This window comes from Sander vitreus, unplaced genomic scaffold (assembly GCF_031162955.1).
Source record: "Sander vitreus isolate 19-12246 unplaced genomic scaffold, sanVit1 ctg154_0, whole genome shotgun sequence".
Lineage (NCBI taxonomy): Eukaryota > Metazoa > Chordata > Actinopteri > Perciformes > Percidae > Sander > Sander vitreus.
The window spans coordinates 775,142-786,070 of NW_027595402.1; the positions used below are offsets into that span (position 1 = coordinate 775,142).

The window sequence follows — 10,929 nt, forward strand, 5'->3', positions numbered from 1 at the left end:
GTTTACATTAAAAAAAATATGCCTTCTTGCCAAGAGTTGGATGAGAAAATGTATATCTTTTTCATGTTTGTACGTAAGCGTGGAGCAGGGAGGAAATACCCCAGCTCAGCCTCAAGACTAAGGTCCAAACTTCAGAAATCTGCCTACCAGCACCTCTAAAGCTGACTAATTAACATGTTATCGTTCCCACGTTAATCTATGTCAATGTCAAATTTATTTATATAGCACATTAAAACAACAGTGGTTGACCAATGTGCTGAACAAGGTAAATATCAAATCATCACGGAATTGTTACAAGTAACATGAAACAACAAAACACATTTGACGCCCAGACTCAGCTAGGACCAAAGGCCAGAGGAAAAAAATTTTTTTTAGCAAGGACTTAAAAGTATATATAGTCTGTGTCTCTCGAACATACAATGGAAGGCTATTCCAGAGGATGGCAGCACCCACCGCAAAAGCTCGATCCCCTCTACTTTTTAGCCTAGGGACAGTTGGTTGACCTCAATGTTCTGACTGGTGAATAGTGATGTAAAAGTTCAGCCAGATACAAAGGGGCCAAACCATTTAAAGTCTTTGAAAGACAAGTAATAAGATCTTAAAACGTACCGGAAGCCAACAAAGAGAGGCCAAGACAGGCGTTATATGTTCCCGTTTTCTTGTACCTAGACACAAAAAGAAATGTGAAAATGGAAAATTGTGCATTTTCTCACCAAGAAATCTGTCCCAACATGTAACTCCTCATAAAACCACAAAATGTGGTTTTCTACAGACCTACCACCTGGATGTTTGGTTTTATGATTTTCCCAAAACCCGATTTTTACCGGATTTGTTTTTGAAAAACACACACACAAAAACTTCAAAAATAATGAGCCTCGTCTACATAGAATCGGCCGTCCTTCACCTATTCCTCAGCCTTCGTACTGTAACTCAAATTAACTGAGTGACTTCTAAACCTCACAATTTAAACAAAAAAAAATACATTTTCACCAACCTGTCAAAGGTTTCTACCGGCAGTATGACTGAGGTCGAGGGGCACGTTCCAGTCCGAACCCCGAGCTCCCCGCCTCTCCTCCCGCCTGCAGTCAACGGAGGATAAAATATGTTGTAAATACTGTAAATATCACTCTGTCTGTTGGTGTCCGTCTGTGTGAATCAGTTGTGAAGTAGGAAAACTGTAGCAGTTTTGAAAAAAAAATATACCACAATGAAAAGAAATACTCTCATCATAGACATCATGGGTCAGCATCCCGAAAAAAAACATCTTGTTTTTACTAAAGAGCCGATGTTTCTTTAAACATTAATTCATGAGGAATAAGTAATAATATATAATAGTAATATATAATTATATGAACTCCCAGGGGACATTTTTCCTGCATTGAGTACTTTTAATTTTCAATGCAGCACATTTCCTTGTAATTGACTATTTTTAAAGAGTTGTATTAGTACTTTTACTTAAAGCTCTTCCACCCCTGAACATGTATTTTAGCTCTTTATTAATATCTAAAACGGGCTCATGAAAACCAAGGTTTCTGAGGGATGTTGACAAACCGTAATGAAAGAGATCGTCGAGTGGACAATGATGGATCTCTTTCCTTATGTGTTCATGTGTCTGTGAGATGTGACGTTAGTGGGTCATCCATCAATCACATCGCTCCATCCACACATCCATCAAGTTGTCGTTAGTTATAACCGGTTATAAGAATACTGAGGGTGAAGGAAAGGTGTGTGTGTGTAAATAAGTGTGTTTGATTTCCACAGTGTAATGTTTTAACTTAAAATCCTGTGGAAAGTACGAGTTTCAGTGTGTGTGTGTATGTGTCTGTGTGTGTGTGTGTCTGCATCAAAGGAAAGTGGGTGACTTTTGTTTTTAAATCTTGATTTTAAGTGTTATCTGGATAAATGCGTTGACCTGATGCAGTGTTATGACCTTATCATGACCTTTGAACTTAGCACGACCTTTCCATGGCCTTGACATTTTGGCGGGAGCCGCTGATTAGGAGTTTTTGGCGATGATGTGCTGTCTTGAAAAGCTACTTTAACCCTCCTGTTGTTCTTCTCAAAACGTTTTTATATCAGAAAATGTAGGGTTCCTTTCAACCAAATTGTCAAAATAAATAACGTGGATGGTATCATGCAACACTCTTCAGAAGTAAAATAACTGATCAGTTCACTACTTTCATTGAATTTGGCTGTTTTATTACATTTTTCAACATTTGAAGATTTTTTTTTATAAAAGAACTTTGAAAAAAGAGATTTTATTCTTTTTTTTTTGTGGAAAAAGCTTTAAAAACGTAGCGTGACGAGCCAGACCCACGTCAAGATGTTGGGTCTGGGAACTCCCCATTGGCCGGGCTCAATCAGAGGGGCGGGATAAACCGTTGTCTTTCAGATTCCCCCTGCACGCAATAGGATAGCGCTACAACCAACCAGAGCCACGAAGAAGGTGACGTAGTTAAGAATGACTTCAGTGCCGTTCTTTGTTCTTCTCTCGAAGAAAAGCTGAACTCCAAGTCTTCCAGAGTCACGGCCAAAAGCCGATTCCAAAGACCGCTGTTGGCCAGCAGCAGCAGCCATCTTCTTTGTTTTCAAGTAGCAGGGAATTCACGCGGAACCGTCGCAACTCTGCCGACATTATGTTAAGCCCCGCCCACCGACTCTATACATGATGTGATTGGCCCGACTAGAGTTTGGTTTTTCCAGTTCGTAAGCCAACGGAGAGTTGCTAGACGACCCTGGCTGCAAATTACATTTGCTGCCGCTTGTGTGCGTCTAGATTTCTAGGCTATGAAAAACGTGGAAAAAACAACAAAAACGTTTTTTTTTTGTTTTTTTTTTAAAGCGCAGAAAAAAATCTAATCATCCCAGAAAAGCTGCTTGATCGACGTGAAGACAACACAAGGGTTAAGATGACAAGAAACGTAGTCAGTGTAAAGTCTGTGCCAACACTAATTATCACATCAATCATCACACTCATTCAGTTCCTCACAATTAAATTAGTTTGCAGCAAAAGTGGAACCTTTTAATCAGCGGCTCGGCCTTCGACCTTCTATGCCTGCTATGAACCCAGTAGTCTTAATTCCTTTTCTCTTTGCTTTATACCAAACCAAGAGGAGCCTTCTGTTGATGCTCTGAGTGCTGCAGCCACACCTGAGTCAACAAGTAGCTGAAATCTTTCCTGTTTTTATGACTTTTGACTGGCTGTCTGCCATCTGATGCTAATGTACAGTTTACTACAAGCACTACAAATGTGTTTTAGAGCTGAGAAGAGAGGCAGTTATGCCATTGTGCGATTATTTTCCAAAAGGTCTGTAAACTGACTTATTTTTTTTAGTTCATTTCTTGCAAAAACTTGGTTGAATCCATCACTATAAGTTTTGTTCCTTTTCTTGCATGCAGGGGTTTTCTAAAGGCCGCCTTAATACACGGGCTTACCGCCCAGGGGCCAATGAAGACGAGGGGCCTATCGTGAGCCAATAAAAAAATCACATTGATTTGTAATTTTCCGATATTTTTGTCCGTCACTTAAGGCCAGTGATGGCATGGGCAAGGATGGGCTCAGCCCACCCAAATGTGCGTCTTGCCTACCCAAAAAAAATAATTAATTTTTTGTACTGAAATCCACTTGAGGCTATTCAAGTTTGAGAGATCTTGTTGCAGAATTGTGACACTGTAAACATTGTGCAATTCTTTGTTCCCGTTCTCTGTTTTGTGCTGCATTAACTTCCAAGAAAAATGATTGCATATTAGAGTAATGGGGGCGGTGGTGGCCTAAAGGTTGGAGACGCGAGCTTGTGACGGGGAGGTCATCAATTCAGTCCCCAGACCGCTAAGAGAAAATCTGGGTGGGGAAAGTGAAAGAGCAGCTCCCTCCCTCATTACCACCACTGAGGTGCCCTTGAGCAAGGCCCTTAACCTCCAACCACTCCAGTGGAGCTGCCCAGTGGCCAACAGATCAGACTGTGGTTGTACTGGGCAGCTTCCAGGTATGAATGTGGAACTGTGTGAATGTGATCAGGGCGTTCCTGCAAAAGAGAGGCTGCCTCTCAGTGAACCTTCCCTGAATAAAATGTAAAAGATGAAGAAACCTTTCCTCTGGTTGTTAATGCTTTTTTCGGAACTTAGAATGTATCTGACGCCATCTTTCTTTTATGTAACAAACAGAAGTGTACTAAAAATATTGTCGAAAAGGCTTCTAATTCCCTGAAACTGTGACTTCATTGGGACTTGAATGCAGCTTTAATTAATTCCCAGGCGGGTGGAGTTCAGTTAAATCATTTCAAAGACAATCCTTTGGGTTCCACTGTAGCGAGCAAAGACTGAGTGGATTTCAGACTGACTTGACTCAGGGTGGCTGTAGTTATTAGGCCCTTTGTGTGTGTTTATATCAAATGCAGAATGTGAACGTGTGTGTGTGTGTGTGATCATTTCACATCATGCCTCATTTCAGACAGGAACAGATTTTTTTTTCTTTCTTTTTTTTTAAGTGCAGTAGAGATATTAGGAGTTTGAACTAAACTGGGCTGGTTTTCCTAAAAGTAATCTCTTGAGTCGGACGTTGAGGTCAATCAGTTTAAACATTAAAAGCATTATTTTGAAAATCCAATTTTTTAAAGACTATGCTGAACCCCTTAAACCTTGAACCTGGTAGCTACAAAACTTTGACGTTTGTTGCTTAAAATGTGTTATTTCTTGACAGCGCAACTCAAACTTTCTCAACGTCTATGTAAGTATTGTAAAGTCTAAATGGAAGCTCAGCTGTTTGACGTCTGAGTGTTCCTGACTGCGAGATGCTTTTAGGAAAACTAGTCCAGAGTTGAAGTGGACGGAGATGTGAGAACTTTAGAGGACATGCTGTAGGCATGTTTTTATGGTAACAATGATCTGTAATGTGATGTGTGTTGATATGAAACATGTATGTTTGTTGGGAACAGGGTGCGTCGGGCATTTGACGAAAACATAAACCCAGATTTGGATCGAGAAAAGATTAATTCAACTGTGAAAATAAAACTGATGCAGTGGCATCATGTTAACCTGCTGTGTCTTTGTAACTGTTGTCTTCCTGATAGATAAGGTCTACTGGATATGAACTACTTTATAAAATAAAATATTTTAATTTAACTGTAACAGTTAAAAACTTATATTGGGACAAAGATAATATGTATTTATGGGCGGTTGGTCTGGGTGTAACTTACGTAACATAATTAGTTTACGTCATGTACGTAAAGTACGTTAACTTAAACCAACATGACATCATGACTTCGCATAAACATACACGCCCACTTTCTTAAGCCAAATGGCGCGTTATCTGTACACATTTTGAGCTATCTGCGTGTATGTCTACGCTGTATACAGCGGACATAAACATACACGCCACTTGGCGTGTTATCGCGAGAAGAAAGCTACGGTTGGGTTTAGTAAAAGAAGAACCGGTTGGGTTTAGTAAAAGAAGAAAACGAAGGTTGGCTTTAGGAAACGTGACTCGCGGGACACAAGTGAAATGGGTGAAAGTCCTGTGTGTTACCCATCCACCACCCCAGGCGGATTTTCGCCCTTTCATACTACTCGCTACGGCGTAAATTCACATGCAATCGCAAGGTAACGTAACTCAATGGAGGCCAAACAGCGTTGATAAACACGCTAAAAAGCGAGTATGCCTCTTGTTAACACGCCAATAATGGCATACGAATTGGCGTGTCATACATACGCCATTTCATGAGATCAGTCTGCTTAAACACATAACGTAAATTACATAACAAATTTATTTTAACCCAAACCATGAGCATTTCCTAAACTGAACCAATTAGTTTTATTCCAATTTACAACGTTAACCAAATGATTCATACTGTGTCTGATGCTGGTACTTTCCAATGGACATATACTATGCTGTTCTCAGAGTCATTGGCAAACAGTCAACTAATCGTTGCAGCTCTAAAGACCTCTACTAACTTCTAATGGAGTCCTGTCTTCCTGCTTTGCTTCACCACCGATCATCTGAACGCCGAATAGGGACATAGGGTCAGAGGGAGCTAAACTGTATTTTGTGTTTTTGTTATAAACCATCTTTCTTATATCCACGTAGCTCAATATTCGGTGTTTAAAAGAGGGCAGAACACACTGCCAAAGTTTAAACTGACTGTAAAAGTGTAAATAAGGGCCATCAACATTCAAACCACTCCTTTTCAATCCAACTCTGACTTGACTCTGTTTCCTGGTTTCCACCCCGTTCATAGATCAACGAGTTTAAGGATTGCTGTACTTTCAATGGTTCCATGGTGCAAAGCCCAAGAGCTGACAAACAACTGTACTGCAAATCAGCATATCACTGTGATATAAAAGGTTTGTCAAGCACCCGAGGTGAAATTCAGCTGTTCGATCTGTCTGGATCTACTGAAGGATCCGGTGACTATTCCCTGTGGACACAGCTACTGCATGAGCTGTATTAAAACCTCCTGGGATGAAGGAGATCAGAGAAGAGTCTACAGCTGTCCTCTGTGCCGAGAGACTTTCTACCCGAGGCCTGTCCTGGTGAAAAAGCACCATGTTGGCAGATTTAGTGGAGGAACTGAAGAAGACTGGACACCAAGCTGCTCCAGCTGATCGCTGCTATGCCAGACCTGGAGATGTGGGCTGTGATGTCTGCACTGGGAGGAAGCTGAAAGCCTTCAAGTCCTGTCTGGTTTGTCAGGTCTCTTACTGTGAACAACACCTTCAGCCTCACTACCAATCTCCTGCTTTTAAAAAACACAAACTTGTTGAAGCCTCTGTTAATCTTCAGGAGAACATCTGCTCTCGTCATGGTGAGGTAATGATGTTTTTCTGCCGCACGGATCAGCAGTGTATCTGCATTCTCTGCTCGATGGATAATCATAATGGCCACGACATCGTATCAGCTGCAGCAGAAAGGACCGAGAAGCAAAACAAGCTCGGTGAAATTTGGCAAAACATCCAGCAAAAAATCCAGGAACGGGAGAAAGATGCAAAGCTGCTTCAGAAAGAGATGGAAACTATCAATAACTCTGCAGATAAAGCAGTGGAGGACAGTGAGAAGATCTTAACTGAGATGATCCGTGTCATAGAGAAAAGAAGCTCCGAGGTGAAGGAGCAGATCAGATCCTGGCAGAAAACTGAAATGAGTCGAGTCAAAGAGCTTCAGGAGAAGATGGACCAGGAGATCACTTACATGAAGAGGAAAGAAGCTGAGCTGAAGAAGCTCTCACGCTCAGAGGATCACACCAAGTTTCTTCAAAGTTACCGCTCACTGTCCATACTTACTGGATCTACATACTCACCACTACCAAAAACTGATCGTTTGTGGTACTTTAAGGATGTGATGGCAGCTGTGAAAGCAGCAAGAGATAAAATGCAGAACATTCTTACTGAGAAACTGCCGTTAACAAAGCTCATGAACAGAGCCGAGTTCTTACAATATTCATGTCAAATCACGATGGATCCAAACACAGCAGGCTCATCTCTGGTTTTATCAGATGAGAACAGAAAAATAACATATACTGGCCAATATATGTTATATTCTGATCATCCAGACAGATTTGGGTTACATCAAGTGTTAAGTAAAGACGGACTGACTGGATGTTGTTACTGGGAGATGGAGATAAGAAAGGATGCTGAAGTAGCAGTCGCTAACAAGAGTATTGCGAGATCAGGGGCCTTTAAAATACAAGGATTTGGATATGATAAGAAGTCCTGGGTATTACACTGTAACAATAGTTACACCTTCATGCATGATGGCAACCACACATTCATCTCTGCCCCTAAATCCTCCAGAATAGGAGTGTACCTGGATCACAGCGCAGGTACTCTGGCCTTCTTCAGCATCTCTGAAACTATGACTCTCCTCCACAGAGTCCAGACCACATTCACTGAGCCGCTCTATGCTGGAGTTTGTCTTTTGACTTGTTCTGATGGAGACAATGTTGAGTTCGGTAGATTCGTGCCGTCATTAAAGAGGCAGAGGGTGGACTAATATCAAAGAAATCTTCTGTAGGTCATGCATACAGAGGCAGTTTAGATTTACAGGGTCAATTCAAGTGATTTGAGTCAGTATGGATGGTGTTATTGGGACCTTTTGTGTTTTTATCAAATGCAGAATGTGTAAATATGTGTGACCGTTTCAACCCATGCCTCGTGTAAGCAGGGGTGTTTCTAGGACCCATTTAAATAAACTGAATGCAATGCAAAACAGCGATTGGCTTGCCCCGCTTGTTAATAACCAGTGTACTGTATGTTCATTTTAGCCCCAGTTTGTAGATGTTTGTTAGATGGAACCAACATTTGGCCTAATCATAAGTGGCGTGGCAACCCAAAGGCCAAGATTTTGTTTCCAGATTTCTTTGGTGACTTATGATGCTGGGGGCTGGGTGTCCACCTCTAGAACATTTTGAGCATTAAACACTTCATTTCCTGCATTCTGGTTAATTTTTATGCACCTATTTCCACCTTTTTCTGAATCAATTTATGCTGTAAATATCTTTATGTAAAGGGAAACATAGGGGACAATTCAAAATATAAAAACAATGAATATTTAGTAGTAATGCTCTCAGACATTCTGTATCACTTTCATCTATTTCTTCTCCTGTAGATCAACTTGTCTAATTATATCTGAGTCAGCACACATCTAGTCTAGGCAGGACTTACTCCTCCCTCCTCTTTTGGGTATTTTGTTGAGGAAGTAACCTCCTTAAATGTGCACATGACAATTATTCACCTCAATGATACATGAATTCATTTTAAAGAATGAATAAACCCCTGGACTGTAATATTTCAGATGTGTTTGAGCAATATTTCTACTCATGTTCAAAACTTTGTGCACAATCAAAATATATCTCATCTGTGTTCTCTGAGATTTGGAGGAGTCGTGATATTTTGAGAAAATTAAAGTGATAATAGGCTGTTACAAGAATAAAGTCACTATATTTCAGAAAATAATCGACCTACACCATAGTCTGCTGTGCATCGTTGCTCTGCTGATACGGTAGATCTCAGACCTTCTGACAGACTCAGAGCCCTGTTTGAGACTCTGGTCTCTGAATGAGAGAAAGTTTAGGGAAGTGGCTGAACGCTGCTCTACATCGGAGGTGGAAGACCTATGTCTATTTTAACAGGCTGTATACAGTATGTGCAAAGTCAAAGCACAATGAAATAAGGCAACTTATGATTTCGGGGGTTTACATAGGCTATTGTCCGGTTTTATATTTGTCAGTCAACTTTTCAAAATACATTCGGGGCTGAAGTGCCGGAAAAATCGGCTGACACCGCGTCTGCGTATAAGACCGGAAGTCAGGAGTCAACATTATAATCACTTCCCGGAGAAGACTCTGACGCAGTGAGTAAAACTGATAATCAATAATTTGAGTGACTGTTAAACTTGTTCATCATTTGTTGGATTTCTGTATTTGTTTAATATTTCCTGTGTGATAAATAAGATAACTACATATTACTGTCTAGTCCTCTGATGCAATGCAAAGGTTTTACTGATGTGACTGTACATTAGTAAATTTATAATAGCTAACTATATATTTTATGCTGTTATTAGATACATTTAATAGGTAGAGGAAATAAAGGATGTTTTCTGAAGACGCATTTTAAATGAGAATGATGATGAAATGTAAAATGTAATAAACTGCCTGTGATTTTCTAAATTCATAGATTCAGACTGTTTATTTTGTGAGTGTTTAAAGTCTAATTCTTCTCATCATCCAGCTATTTTACATGAATAAGCAGCTGAAACGCTGAATTATTAATAAAGAAACCCTACTAACCACTTCAGTTTAATGGAAATAAACATAACTACAAAATATTCAAGCATGAAAACATGTAAAACAGCTGTACTACAACCTCTGATGAAACAGAACTAATATGAGAAAAAAAAAGATTAAACTAATTATCTGAAAGTTTTTATTGGTGTTAAAAAGTTGGATTGTTTGGTTAATCGTAAATATCTCCCCAAAAGTAGGTTATAAATCTCTTTCATTGTGTGTTACAGACCTATAAGTAAAAGATGCCACATGTAAGATTTCCTCTGATTAGTTGGAGGCATTGAGGTAATATTGCACATTAACTGAAAACCTCCAATGTGAATGCATACGGGATGGCTCAACACACTGCTAAACCAGACCATCAGACTCCTGAACACTTCAATATCCCCCCACACACTCCATCCTCCCCTCCTAATCTCCTGGACTCACACCACATACAGAGCTATAGGCACAGTGCACTTTATCCACTTTTTATCTCTTCATGACGTTTTCATTGTTTGTATTTATTGTTTGTTTTAGCTTCATTGTATTATTCTCCTTTTTATTCGCTGTGTAAGGAAGACCAGCAAAGCCAGCTTTTCATTGCATGGTGTCAGATGTCTTTACTGTGCGTATGACAATAAACCTCTTGAATCCTCAAAGTTCAGACTGACTGTGAACGTGTAAATGTTAAAGCAAAGCAAAGCATGACAGGACAGGGCACTCTGAAATGGACAAAGATCTCACTGACAGAGACTGAAGTGGATGTTTTATTGCCAAAAGCAGAGCCCGAGATCAGACATGAGTTCTTTAATACTAGATTTACATTTTTACAGGATCCAAACAGAAAAAGGCACAAAGATAATTATTAATATTATTAGTTGTTGGAAAAAAAAAAAGAATAAAAAAATGAAGACCAATCTCAACTGCTTACACATATGATCAGACATTTTAATAGGCTTATCTTATCTTAATTTATCAACTGAATAAACTGTAAAAGACAGATGAAAATGCTACTAAAGTTCAAACCAACTACAAATCACTAAAGGAAATCTATAACTGCAGCTACGGCTCAAACTGCTCCATTGTCTTTAATGAAACTAACAGTGATAACCCCTCCCTTTCTGATAAACAGACTCAAACTCTGACTGTATATTTCCATGATCCTGTCCCT

At 39.8% G+C, this 10,929-nt stretch overlaps 1 pseudogene; it reads left to right on the plus strand.

Annotated features, from left to right (window-relative positions):
• Window positions 1-3,393: 3,393 nt before the first annotated feature.
• On the plus strand, window positions 3,394-8,509 carry LOC144513211 (tripartite motif-containing protein 16-like; annotated as a pseudogene).
• Window positions 8,510-10,929: the final 2,420 nt, after the last annotated feature.